The sequence below is a fragment of the Camelus bactrianus genome, chromosome 17 (genome assembly GCF_048773025.1).
Source record: "Camelus bactrianus isolate YW-2024 breed Bactrian camel chromosome 17, ASM4877302v1, whole genome shotgun sequence".
Lineage (NCBI taxonomy): Eukaryota > Metazoa > Chordata > Mammalia > Artiodactyla > Camelidae > Camelus > Camelus bactrianus.
Window position 1 is genome coordinate 52,061,136 of NC_133555.1, and position 14,863 is coordinate 52,075,998.

Here is a 14,863-nt window from a genome sequence, read left to right on the forward strand (position 1 = left end):
GCTTTCTCAGTCTGTTTCCTAGTGCCGGTTTGAAGATCCTGCAGTTTTCACTGTAAACCGAGTTGGAGCTAGTACCTCCCCATATATATGTATGGAATGGAGTTTGCAACTGAAAAGAAACTTTGTGTTCCCAACAAGCTAGGTGAAGGACGGCTTTCACACACACTTATCTCTCAGAACTGAGCAAGTGGAGAGACGTTCGTTCATCTAGCACCAAGGGAACGGGTTGCAGGAGACACTTTTTCTCTGCTTTCTCAGTCTGTTTCCTAGTGCCGGTTTGAAGTTCCTGCAGTTTTCACTGTCAAACCGAGTTGGAGCTAGTACCTCCCCATATATATGTATGGAATTGAGTTGGCAACTGAAAAGAAACTTTGTGTTCCCAACAAGCAAGTTGAAGGACGGCTTTCACACACACTTATCTCTCAGAACTGAGCAAGTGGAGATTCGTTCGTTCATCTAGCACCAAGGGAACGGGTTGCAGGAGACACTTATTCTCTGTTTCTCAGTCTGTTTCCTAGTGCCGGTTTGAATTTCCTGCAGTTTTCACTGTAAAACCGAGTTGGAGCTTCTACCTCCCCATATATATGTATGGAATGGAGTTTGCAACTGAAAAGAAACTTTGTGTTCCCAACAAGCTAGGTGAAGGACGGCTTTCACACACACTTATCTCACAGAACAGAGAAAGGGGAGAGACGTTCGTTCATCTAGCACCAAGGGAACGGGTTGCAGGAGACACTTTTTCTCTGGTTTCTCAGTCTGTTTCCTAGTGCCGGTTTGAAGTTCCTGCAGTTTTCACTGTCAAACCGAGTTGGAGCTAGTACCTCCCCATATATATGTATGGAATGGAGTTTGCAACTGAAAAGAAACTTCGTGTTCCCAACAAGCAAGTTGAAGGATTGCTTTCACACACACTTGTCTCTCAGAACAGAGCAAGTGGAGAGACGTTCGTTCATCTAGCACCAAGGGAACGGGTTGCAGGAGACACTTTTTCTCTGCTTTCTCAGTCTGTTTCCTAGTGCCGGTTTGAAGTTCCTGCAGTTTTCACTGTAAAACCGAGTTGGAGCTTCTACCTCCCCATATATATGTTGGAATGGAGTTTGCAACTGAAAAGAAACTTTGTGTTCCCAACAAGCTAGGTGAAGGACGGCTTTCACACACACTTATCTCTCAGAACTGAGCAAGTGGAGAGACGTTCGTTCATCTAGCACCATGGGAACGGTTTGCAGGGGACACTTTTTCTCTGCTTTCTCAGTCTGTTTCCTAGTGCCGGTTTGAAGATCCTGCAGTTTTCACTGTAAACCGAGTTGGAGCTAGTACCTCCCCATATATATGTATGGAATGGAGTTTGCAACTGAAAAGAAACTTTGTGTTCCCAACAAGCTAGGTGAAGGACGGCTTTCACACACACTTATCTCTCAGAACTGAGCAAGTGGAGAGACGTTCGTTCATCTAGCAACAAGGGAACGGGTTGCAGGAGACACTTTTTCTCTGCTTTCTCAGTCTGTTTCCTAGTGCCGGTTTGAAGTTCCTGCAGTTTTCACTGTCAAACCGAGTTGGAGCTAGTACCTCCCCATATATATGTATGGAATTGAGTTGGCAACTGAAAAGAAACTTTGTGTTCCCAACAAGCAAGTTGAAGGACGGCTTTCACACACACTTATCTCTCAGAACTGAGCAAGTGGAGATTCGTTCGTTCATCTAGCACCAAGGGAACGGGTTGCAGGAGACACTTATTCTCTGTTTCTCAGTCTGTTTCCTAGTGCCGGTTTGAATTTCCTGCAGTTTTCACTGTAAAACCGAGTTGGAGCTTCTACCTCCCCATATATATGTATGGAATGGAGTTTGCAACTGAAAAGAAACTTTGTGTTCCCAACAAGCTAGGTGAAGGACGGCTTTCACACACACTTATCTCTCAGAACAGAGCAAGGGGAGAGACTTTCGTTCATCTAGCACCAAGGGAACGGGTTGCAGGAGACACTTTTTCCCTGCTTTCTCAGTCTGTTTCCTAGTGCCGGTTTGAAGTTCCTGCAGTTTTCACTGTCAAACCGAGTTGGAGCTAGTACCTCCCCATATATATGTATGGAATGGAGTTTGCAACTGAAAAGAAACTTCGTGTTCCCAACAAGCAAGTTGAAGGACGGCTTTCACACACACTTGTCTCTCAGAACAGAGCAAGTGGAGAGACGTTCGTTCATCTAGCACCAAGGGAACGGGTTGCAGGAGACACTTTTTCTCTGCTTTCTCTGTCTGTTTCCTAGTGCCGGTTTGAAGTTCCTGCAGTTTACACTGTCAAACCGAGTTGGAGCTAGTACCTCCCCATATATATGTATGGAATGGAGTTTGCAACTGAAAAGAAACTTTGTGTTCCCAACAAGCTAGGTGAAGGACGGCTTTCACACACACTTATCTCTCAGAACTGAGCAAGTGGAGAGACGTTCGTTCATCTAGCACCAAGGGAACGGGTTGCAGGAGACACTTTTTCTCTGCTTTCTCAGTCTGTTTCCTAGTGCCGGTTTGAAGTTCCTGCAGTTTTCACTGTAAAACCGAGTTGGAGCTTCTACCTCCCCATATATATGTATGGAATGGAGTTTGCAACTGAAAAGAAACTTTGTGTTCCCAACAAGCTAGGTGAAGGACGGCTTTCACACACACCTATCTCTCAGAACTGAGCAAGTGGAGAGACGTTCGTTCATCTAGCAACAAGGGAACGGGTTGCAGGAGACACTTTTTCTCTGGTTTCTCAGTCTGTTTCCTAGTGCCGGTTTGAAGTTCCTGCAGTTTTCACTGTCAAACCGAGTTGGAGCTAGTACCTCCCCATATATATGTACGGAATGGAGTTTGCAACTGAAAAGAAACTTTGTGTTCCCAACAAGCTAGGTGAAGGACGGCTTTCACACACACTTATCTCTCAGAACTGAGCAAGTGGAGAGACGTTCGTTCATCTAGCACCAAGGGAACGGGTTGCAGGAGACACTTTTTCTCTGCTTTCTCAGTCTGTTTCCTAGTGCCGGTTTGAAGATCCTGCAGTTTTCACTGTCAAACCGAGTTGGAGCTAGTACCTCCCCATATATATGTATGGAATGGAGTTTGCAACTGAAAAGAAACTTCGTGTTCCCAACAAGCAAGTTGAAGGACGGCTTTCACACACACTTATCTATCAGAACAGAGCAAGTGGAGAGACGTTCGTTCATCTAGCACCAAGGGAACGGGTTGCAGGAGACACTTTTTCTCTGCTTTCTCTGTCTGTTTCCTAGTGCCGGTTTGAAGTTCCTGCAGTTTACACTGTCAAACCGAGTTGGAGCTAGTACCTCCCCATATATATGTATGGAATGGAGTTTGCAACTGAAAAGAAACTTTGTTTTCCCAACAAGCTAGGTGAAGGACGGCTTTCACACACACTTATCTCTCAGAACTGAGCAAGTGGAGAGACGTTCGTTCATCTAGCACCAAGGGTACGGGTTGCAGGGGACACTTTTTCTCTGCTTTCTCAATCTGTTTCCTAGTGCCGGTTTGAAGTTCCTGCAGTTTTCACTGTAAAACCGAGTTGGAGCTTCTACCTCCCCATATATATGTATGGAATGGAGTTTGCAACTGAAAAGAAACTCTGTGTTCCCAACAAGCTAGGTGAAGTACGGCTTTCACACACACTTATCTCTCAGAACAGAGCAAGTGGAGAGACGTTCGTTCATCTAGCACCAAGGGAACGGGTTGCAGGAGACACTTTTTCTCTGCTTTCTCAGTCTGTTTCCTAGTGCCGGTTTGAAGTTCCTGCAGTTTTCACTGTCAAACCGAGTTGGAGCTAGTACCTCCCCATATATATGTATGGAATGGAGTTTGCAACTGAAAAGAAACTTTGTGTTCCCAACAAGCTAGGTGAAGGACGGCTTTCACACACACTTATCTCTCAGAACTGAGCAAGTGGAGAGACGTTCGTTCATCTAGCAATAAGGGAACGGGTTGCAGGAGACACTTTTTCTCTGCTTTCTCAGTCTGTTTCCTAGTGCCGGTTTGAAGTTCCTGCAGTTTTCACTGTCAAACCGAGTTGGAGCTAGTACCTCCCCATATATATGTATGGAATGGAGTTTGCAACTGAAAAGAAACTCTGTGTTCCCAACAAGCTAGGTGAAGTACGGCTTTCACACACACTTATCTCTCAGAACAGAGCAAATGGAGAGACGTTCGTTCATCTAGCACCAAGGGAACGGGTTGCAGGAGACACTTTTTCTCTGCTTTCTCAGTCTGTTTCCTAGTGCCGGTTTGAAGTTCCTGCAGTTTTCACTGTCAAACCGAGTTGGAGCTAGTACCTCCCCATATATATGTATGGAATGGAGTTTGCAACTGAAAAGAAACTTTGTGTTCCCAACAAGCTAGGTGAAGGACGGCTTTCACACACACTTATCTCTCAGAACTGAGCAAGTGGAGAGACGTTCGTTCATCTAGCAACAAGGGAACGGGTTGCAGGAGACACTTTTTCTCTGCTTTCTCAGTCTGTTTCCTAGTGCCGGTTTGAAGTTCCTGCAGTTTTCACTGTCAAACCGAGTTGGAGCTAGTACCTCCCCATATATATGTATGGAATGGAGTTTGCAACTGAAAAGAAACTTTGTGTTCCCAACAAGCTAGGTGAAGGACGGCTTTCACACACATTTATCTCTCAGAACAGAGCAAGTGGAGAGACGTTCGTTCATCTAGCACCAAGGGAACGGGTTGCAGGAGACACTTTTTCTCTGCTTTCTCAGTCTGTTTCCTAGTGCCGGTTTGAAGTTCCTGCAGTTTTCACTGTCAAACCGAGTTGGAGCTAGTACCTCCCCATATATATGTATGGAATAGAGTTTGCAACTGAAAAGAAACTTCGTGTTCCCAACAAGCAAGTTGAAGGACGGCTTTCACACACACTTATCTCTCAGAACAGAGCAAGTGGAGAGACGTTCGTTCATCTAGCACCAAGGGAACGGGTTGCAGGAGACACTTTTTCTGTGCTTTCTCTGTCTGTTTCCTAGTGCCGGTTTGAAGTTCCTGCAGTTTACCCTGTCAAACCGAGTTGGAGCTAGTACCTCCCCATATATATGTATGGAATGGAGTTTGCAACTGAAAAGAAACTTTGTGTTCCCAACAAGCTAGGTGAAGGACGGCTTTCACACACACCTATCTCTCAGAACTGAGCAAGTGGAGAGACGTTCGTTCATCTAGCAACAAGGGAACGGGTTGCAGGAGACACTTTTTCTCTGGTTTCTCAGTCTGTTTCCTAGTGCCGGTTTGAAGTTCCTGCAGTTTTCACTGTCAAACCGAGTTGGAGCTAGTACCTCCCCATATATATGTATGGAATGGAGTTTGCAACTGAAAAGAAACTTTGTGTTCCCAACAAGCTAGGTGAAGTTCGGCCTTCACACACACATATCTCTCAGAACTGAGCAAGTGGAGAGACGTTCGTTCATCTAGCAACAAGGGAACGGGTTGCAGGAGACACTTTTTCTCTGCTTTCTCAGTCTGTTTCCTAGTGCCGGTTTGAAGTTCCTGCAGTTTTCACTGTCAAACCGAGTTGGAGCTAGTACCTGCCCATATATATGTATGGAATTGAGTTGGCAACTGAAAAGAAACTTTGTGTTCCCAACAAGCAAGGTGAAGTACGGCTTTCACACACACTTATCTCTCAGAACTGAGCAAGTGGAGAGACGTTCGTTCATCTAGCACCAAGGGAACGGGTTGCAGGAGACACTTTTTCTCTGCTTTCTCAGTCTGTTTCCTAGTGCCGGTTTGAAGTTCCTGCAGTTTTCACTGTCAAACCGAGTTGGAGCTAGTACCTACCCATATATATGTATGGAATGGAGTTTGCAACTGAAAAGAAACTTTGTGTTCCCAACAAGCTAGGTGAAGGACGGCTTTCACACACACTTATCTCTCAGAACTGAGCAAGTGGAGAGACGTTCGTTCATCTAGCAATAAGGGAACGGGTTGCAGGAGACACTTTTTCTCTGCTTTCTCAGTCTGTTTCCTAGTGCCGGTTTGAAGTTCCTGCAGTTTTCACTGTCAAACCGAGTTGGAGCTAGTACCTCCCCATATATATGTATGGAATGGAGTTTGCAACTGAAAAGAAACTTTGTGTTCCCAACAAGCTAGGTGAAGGACGGCTTTCACACACACTTATCTCTCAGAACAGAGCAAGTGGAGAGACGTTCTTTCATCTAGCACCAAGGGAACGGGTTGCAGGAGACACTTTTTCTCTGCTTTCTCAGTCTGTTTCCTAGTGCCGGTTTGAAGTTCCTGCAGTTTTCACAGTCAAACCGAGTTGGAGCTAGTACCTCCCCATATATATGTATGGAATGGAGTTTGCAACTGAAAAGAAACTTCGTGTTCCCAACAAGCAAGTTGAAGGACGGCTTTCACACACACTTATCTCTCAGAACAGAGCAAGTGGAGAGACGTTCGTTCATCTAGCACCAAGGGAACGGGTTGAAGGAGACACTTTTTCTCTGCTTTCTCAGTCTGTTTCCTAGTGCCGGTTTGAAGTTCCTGCAGTTTTCACTGTAAAACCGAGTTGGAGCTAGTAGATCCCCACATATATGTATGGAGTGAAGTTACAACTGAAAAAAACTTTGTGTTCCAAACAAGCTAGGTGAAGGACGGCTTTCAAACACACTTATCTCCCGGAACTGAGCAAGTGGAGAGACGTTCGTTCATCTAGCACCAAGGGAACGGGTTGCAGGAGACACTTTTTCTCTGCTTTCTCAGTCTGTTTCCTAGTGCCGGTTTGAAGTTCCTGCAGTTTTCACTGTCAAACCGAGTTGGAGCTAGTACCTCCCCATATATATTTATGGAATGGAGTTTGCAACTGAAAAGAAACTTTGTTTTCCCAACAAGCTAGGTGAAGGACGGCTTTCACACACACTTATCTCTCGGAACTGAGCAAGTGGAGAGACGTTAGTTCATCTAGCACCAATGGAACGGGTTGCAGGGGACACTTTTTCTCTGCTTTCTCAGTCTGTTTCCTAGTGCCGGTTTGAAGTTCCTGCAGTTTTCACTGTAAAACCGAGTTGGAGCTAGTACCTCCCCATATATATGTATGGAATGGAGTTTGCAACTGAAAAGAAACTTTGTGTTCCCAACAAGCTAGGTGAAGGACGGCTTTCACACACACTTATCTCTCAGAACTGAGCAAGTGGAGAGACGTTCGTTCATCTAGCACAAAGGGAACGGGTTGCAGGGGACACTTTTTCTCTGCTTTCTCAGTCTGTTTCCTAGTGCCGGTTTGAAGTTCCTGCAGTTTTCACTGTAAAACCGAGTTGGAGCTTCTACCTCCCCATATATATGTTGGAATGGAGTTTGCAACTGAAAAGAAACTTTGTGTTCCCAACAAGCTAGGTGAAGGACGGCTTTCACACAGACTTATCTCTCAGAACTGAGCAAGTGGAGAGACGTTCGTTCATCTAGCACCATGGGAACGGTTTGCAGGAGACACTTTTTCTCTGCTTTCTCAGTCTGTTTCCTAGTGCCGGTTTGAAGATCCTGCAGTTTTCACTGTAAACCGAGTTGGAGCTAGTACCTCCCCATATATATGTATGGAATGGAGTTTGCAACTGAAAAGAAACTTTGTGTTCCCAACAAGCTAGGTGAAGGACGGCTTTCACACACACTTATCTCTCAGAACTGAGCAAGTGGAGAGACGTTCGTTCATCTAGCACCATGGGAACGGTTTGCAGGAGACACTTTTTCTCTGCTTTCTCAGTCTGTTTCCTAGTGCCGGTTTGAAGATCCTGCAGTTTTCACTGTCAAACCGAGTTGGAGCTAGTACCTCCTCATATATATGTATGGAATGGAGTTTGCAACTGAAAAGAAACTTTGTGTTCCCAACAAGCTAGGTGAAGGACGGCTTTCACACGCACATATCTCTCAGAACTGAGCAAGTGGAGAGACGTTCGTTCATCTAGCACCAAGGGAACGGGTTGCAGGAGACACTTTTTCTCTGCTTCCTCAGTCTGTTTCCTAGTGTCGGTTTGAAGTTCCTGCAGTTTTCACTGTAAAACCGAGTTGGAGCTAGTAGATCCCCACATATATGTATGGAGTGAAGTTACAACTGAAAAAAACTTTGTGTTCCAAACAAGCTAGGTGAAGGACGGCTTTCAAACACACTTATCTCCCGGAACTGAGCAAGTGGAGAGACGTTCGTTCATCTAGCACCAAGGGAACGGGTTGCAGGAGACACTTTTTCTCTGCTTTCTCAGTCTGTTTCCTAGTGCCGGTTTGAAGTTCCTGCAGTTTTCACTGTCAAACCGAGTTGGAGCTTGTACCTCCCCATATATATTTATGGAATGGAGTTTGCAACTGAAAAGAAACTTTGTTTTCCCAACAAGTTAGGTGAAGGACGGCTTTCACACACACTTATCTCTCGGAACTGAGCAAGTGGAGAGACGTTAGTTCATCTAGCACCAATGGAACGGGTTGCAGGAGACACTTTTTCTCTGCTTTCTCAGTCTGTTTCCTAGTGCCGGTTTGAAGTTCCTGCAGTTTTCACTGTAAAACCGAGTTGGAGCTAGTACCTCCCCATATATATGTATGGAATGGAGTTTGCAACTGAAAAGAAACTTTGTGTTCCCAACAAGCTAGGTGAAGGACAACTTTCACACACACTTATCTCTCAGAACTGAGCAAGTGGAGAGACGTTCGTTCATCTAGCACCAAGGGAACGGGTTGCAGGGGACACTTTTTCTCTGCTTTCTCAGTCTGTTTCCTAGTGCCGGTTTGAAGTTCCTGCAGTTTTCACTGTAAAACCGAGTTGGAGCTTCTACCTCCCCATATATATGTTGGAATGGAGTTTGCAACTGAAAAGAAACTTTGTGTTCCCAACAAGCTAGGTGAAGGACGGCTTTCACACACACTTATCTCTCAGAACTGAGCAAGTGGAGAGACGTTCGTTCATCTAGCACCATGGGAACGGTTTGCAGGAGACACTTTTTCTCTGCTTTCTCAGTCTGTTTGCTAGTGCCGGTTTGAAGATCCTGCAGTTTTCACTGTAAACCGAGTTGGAGCTAGTACCTCCCCATATATATGTATGGAATGGAGTTTGCAACTGAAAAGAAACTTTGTGTTCCCAACAAGCTAGGTGAAGGACGGCTTTCACACACACTTATCTCTCAGAACTGAGCAAGTGGAGAGACGTTCGTTCATCTAGCAACAAGGGAACGGGTTGCAGGAGACACTTTTTCTCTGCTTTCTCAGTCTGTTTCCTAGTGCCGGTTTGAAGTTCCTGCAGTTTTCACTGTCAAACCGAGTTGGAGCTAGTACCTCCCCATATATATGTATGGAATTGAGTTGGCAACTGAAAAGAAACTTTGTGTTCCCAACAAGCAAGTTGAAGGACGGCTTTCACACACACTTATCTCTCAGAACTGAGCAAGTGGAGATTCGTTCGTTCATCTAGCACCAAGGGAACGGGTTGCAGGAGACACTTATTCTCTGTTTCTCAGTCTGTTTCCTAGTGCCGGTTTGAATTTCCTGCAGTTTTCACTGTAAAACCGAGTTGGAGCTTCTACCTCCCCATATATATGTATGGAATGGAGTTTGCAACTGAAAAGAAACTTTGTGTTCCCAACAAGCTAGGTGAAGGACGGCTTTCACACACACTTATCTCTCAGAACAGAGCAAGGGGAGAGACGTTCGTTCATCTAGCACCAAGGGAACGGGTTGCAGGAGACACTTTTTCCCTGCTTTCTCAGTCTGTTTCCTAGTGCCGGTTTGAAGTTCCTGCAGTTTTCACTGTCAAACCGAGTTGGAGCTAGTACCTCCCCATATATATGTATGGAATGGAGTTTGCAACTGAAAAGAAACTTCGTGTTCCCAACAAGCAAGTTGAAGGACGGCTTTCACACACACTTGTCTCTCAGAACAGAGCAAGTGGAGAGACGTTCGTTCATCTAGCACCAAGGGAACGGGTTGCAGGAGACACTTTTTCTCTGCTTTCTCAGTCTGTTTCCTAGTGCCGGTTTGAAGTTCCTGCAGTTTTCACTGTAAAACCGAGTTGGAGCTTCTACCTCCCCATATATATGTTGGAATGGAGTTTGCAACTGAAAAGAAACTTTGTGTTCCCAACAAGCTAGGTGAAGGACGGCTTTCACACACACTTATCTCTCAGAACTGAGCAAGTGGAGAGACGTTCGTTCATCTAGCACCATGGGAACGGTTTGCAGGAGACACTTTTTCTCTGCTTTCTCAGTCTGTTTCCTAGTGCCGGTCTGAAGATCCTGCAGTTTTCACTGTAAACCGAGTTGGAGCTAGTACCTCCCCATATATATGTATGGAATGGAGTTTGCAACTGAAAAGAAACTTTGTGTTCCCAACAAGCTAGGTGAAGGACGGCTTTCACACACACTTATCTCTCAGAACTGAGCAAGTGGAGAGACGTTCGTTCATCTAGCAACAAGGGAACGGGTTGCAGGAGACACTTTTTCTCTGCTTTCTCAGTCTGTTTCCTAGTGCCGGTTTGAAGTTCCTGCAGTTTTCACTGTCAAACCGAGTTGGAGCTAGTACCTCCCCATATATATGTATGGAATTGAGTTGGCAACTGAAAAGAAACTTTGTGTTCCCAACAAGCAAGTTGAAGGACGGCTTTCACACACACTTATCTCTCAGAACTGAGCAAGTGGAGATTCGTTCGTTCATCTAGCACCAAGGGAACGGGTTGCAGGAGACACTTATTCTCTGTTTCTCAGTCTGTTTCCTAGTGCCGGTTTGAATTTCCTGCAGTTTTCACTGTAAAACCGAGTTGGAGCTTCTACCTCCCCATATATATGTATGGAATGGAGTTTGCAACTGAAAAGAAACTTTGTGTTCCCAACAAGCTAGGTGAAGGACGGCTTTCACACACACTTATCTCTCAGAACAGAGCAAGTGGAGAGACGTTCGTTCATCTAGCACCAAGGGAACGGGTTGCAGGAGACACTTTTTCCCTGCTTTCTCAGTCTGTTTCCTAGTGCCGGTTTGAAGTTCCTGCAGTTTTCACTGTCAAACCGAGTTGGAGCTAGTACCTCCCCATATATATGTATGGAATGGAGTTTGCAACTGAAAAGAAACTTCGTGTTCCCAACAAGCAAGTTGAAGGACGGCTTTCACACACACTTGTCTCTCAGAACAGAGCAAGTGGAGAGACGTTCGTTCATCTAGCACCAAGGGAACGGGTTGCAGGAGACACTTTTTCTCTGCTTTCTCTGTCTGTTTCCTAGTGCCGGTTTGAAGTTCCTGCAGTTTACACTGTCAAACCGAGTTGGAGCTAGTACCTCCCCATATATATGTATGGAATGGAGTTTGCAACTGAAAAGAAACTTTGTGTTCCCAACAAGCTAGGTGAAGGACGGCTTTCACACACACTTATCTCTCAGAACTGAGCAAGTGGAGAGACGTTCGTTCATCTAGCACCAAGGGAACGGGTTGCAGGAGACACTTTTTCTCTGCTTTCTCAGTCTGTTTCCTAGTGCCGGTTTGAAGTTCCTGCAGTTTTCACTGTAAAACCGAGTTGGAGCTTCTACCTCCCCATATATATGTATGGAATGGAGTTTGCAACTGAAAAGAAACTTTGTGTTCCCAACAAGCTAGGTGAAGGACGGCTTTCACACACACCTATCTCTCAGAACTGAGCAAGTGGAGAGACGTTCGTTCATCTAGCAACAAGGGAACGGGTTGCAGGAGACACTTTTTCTCTGGTTTCTCAGTCTGTTTCCTAGTGCCGGTTTGAAGTTCCTGCAGTTTTCACTGTCAAACCGAGTTGGAGCTAGTACCTCCCCATATATATGTACGGAATGGAGTTTGCAACTGAAAAGAAACTTTGTGTTCCCAACAAGCTAGGTGAAGGACGGCTTTCACACACACTTATCTCTCAGAACTGAGCAAGTGGAGAGACGTTCGTTCATCTAGCACCATGGGAACGGTTTGCAGGAGACACTTTTTCTCTGCTTTCTCAGTCTGTTTCCTAGTGCCGGTTTGAAGATCCTGCAGTTTTCACTGTCAAACCGAGTTGGAGCTAGTACCTCCCCATATATATGTATGGAATGGAGTTTGCAACTGAAAAGAAACTTCGTGTTCCCAACAAGCAAGTTGAAGGACGGCTTTCACACACACTTATCTATCAGAACAGAGCAAGTGGAGAGACGTTCGTTCATCTAGCACCAAGGGAACGGGTTGCAGGAGACACTTTTTCTCTGCTTTCTCTGTCTGTTTCCTAGTGCCGGTTTGAAGTTCCTGCAGTTTACACTGTCAAACCGAGTTGGAGCTAGTACCTCCCCATATATATGTATGGAATGGAGTTTGCAACTGAAAAGAAACTTTGTTTTCCCAACAAGCTAGGTGAAGGACGGCTTTCACACACACTTATCTCTCAGAACTGAGCAAGTGGAGAGACGTTCGTTCATCTAGCACCAAGGGTACGGGTTGCAGGGGACACTTTTTCTCTGCTTTCTCAATCTGTTTCCTAGTGCCGGTTTGAAGTTCCTGCAGTTTTCACTGTAAAACCGAGTTGGAGCTTCTACCTCCCCATATATATGTATGGAATGGAGTTTGCAACTGAAAAGAAACTCTGTGTTCCCAACAAGCTAGGTGAAGTACGGCTTTCACACACACTTATCTCTCAGAACAGAGCAAGTGGAGAGACATTCGTTCATCTAGCACCAAGGGAACGGGTTGCAGGAGACACTTTTTCTCTGCTTTCTCAGTCTGTTTCCTAGTGCCGGTTTGAAGTTCCTGCAGTTTTCACAGTCAAACCGAGTTGGAGCTAGTACCTCCCCATATATATGTATGGAATGGAGTTTGCAACTGAAAAGAAACTTTGTGTTCCCAACAAGCTAGGTGAAGGACGGCTTTCACACACACTTATCTCTCAGAACTGAGCAAGTGGAGAGACGTTCGTTCATCTAGCAATAAGGGAACGGGTTGCAGGAGACACTTTTTCTCTGCTTTCTCAGTCTGTTTCCTAGTGCCGGTTTGAAGTTCCTGCAGTTTTCACTGTCAAACCGAGTTGGAGCTAGTACCTCCCCATATATATGTATGGAATGGAGTTTGCAACTGAAAAGAAACTCTGTGTTCCCAACAAGCTAGGTGAAGTACGGCTTTCACACACACTTATCTCTCAGAACAGAGCAAATGGAGAGACGTTCGTTCATCTAGCACCAAGGGAACGGGTTGCAGGAGACACTTTTTCTCTGCTTTCTCAGTCTGTTTCCTAGTGCCGGTTTGAAGTTCCTGCAGTTTTCACTGTCAAACCGAGTTGGAGCTAGTACCTCCCCATATATATGTATGGAATGGAGTTTGCAACTGAAAAGAAACTTTGTGTTCCCAACAAGCTAGGTGAAGGACGGCTTTCACACACACTTATCTCTCAGAACTGAGCAAGTGGAGAGACGTTCGTTCATCTAGCAACAAGGGAACGGGTTGCAGGAGACACTTTTTCTCTGCTTTCTCAGTCTGTTTCCTAGTGCCGGTTTGAAGTTCCTGCAGTTTTCACTGTCAAACCGAGTTGGAGCTAGTACCTCCCCATATATATGTATGGAATGGAGTTTGCAACTGAAAAGAAACTTTGTGTTCCCAACAAGCTAGGTGAAGGACGGCTTTCACACACACTTATCTCTCAGAACTGAGCAAGTGGAGAGACGTTCGTTCATCTAGCACCAAGGGAACGGGTTGCAGGAGACACTTATTCTCTGCTTTCTCAGTCTGTTTCCTAGTGCCGGTTTGAATTTCCTGCAATTTTCACTGTAAAACCGAGTTGGAGCTTCTACCTCCCCATATATATGTATGGAATGGAGATTGCAACTGAAAAGAAACTTTGTGTTCCCAACAAGCTAGGTGAAGGACGGCTTTCACACACACGTATCTCTCAGAACTGAGCAAGTGGAGAGACGTTCGTTCATCTAGCACCAAGGGAACGGGTTGCAGGAGACACTTTTTCTCTGCTTTCTCAGTCTGTTTAATAGTGCCGGTTTGAAGTTCCTGCAGTTTTCACTGTCAAACCGAGTTGGAGCTAGTACCTCCCCATATATATGTATGGAATGGAGTTTGCAACTGAAAAGAAACTTTGTGTTCCCAACAAGCTAGGTGAAGGTCGGCCTTCACACACACATATCTCTCAGAACTGAGCAAGTGGAGAGACGTTCGTTCATCTAGCAACAAGGGAACGGGTTGCAGGAGACACTTTTTCTCTGCTTTCTCAGTCTGTTTCCTAGTGCCGGTTTGAAGTTCCTGCAGTTTTCACTGTCAAACCGAGTTGGAGCTAGTACCTCCCCATATATATGTATGGAATTGAGTTGGCAACTGAAAAGAAACTTTGTGTTCCCAACAAGCAAGGTGAAGTACGGCTTTCACACACACTTATCTCTCAGAACTGAGCAAGTGGAGAGACGTTCGTTCATCTAGCACCAAGGGAACGGGTTGCAGGAGACACTTTTTCTCTGCTTTCTCAGTCTGTTTCCTAGTGCCGGTTTGAAGTTCCTGCAGTTTTCACTGTCAAACGGAGTTGGAGCTAGTACCTACCCATATATATGTATGGAATGGAGTTTGCAACTGAAAAGAAACTTTGTGTTCCCAACAAGCTAGGTGAAGGACGGCTTTCACACACACTTATCTCTCAGAACTGAGCAAGTGGAGAGACGTTCGTTCATCTAGCAATAAGGGAACGGGTTGCAGGAGACACTTTTTCTCTGCTTTCTCAGTCTGTTTCCTAGTGCCGGTTTGAAGTTCCTGCAGTTTTCACTGTCAAACCGAGTTGGAGCTAGTACCTCCCCATATATATGTACGGAATGGAGTTTGCAACTGAAAAGAAACTTTGTGTTCCCAACAAGCTAGGTGAAGGACGGCTTTCACACACACTTATCTCTCAGAACTGAGCAAG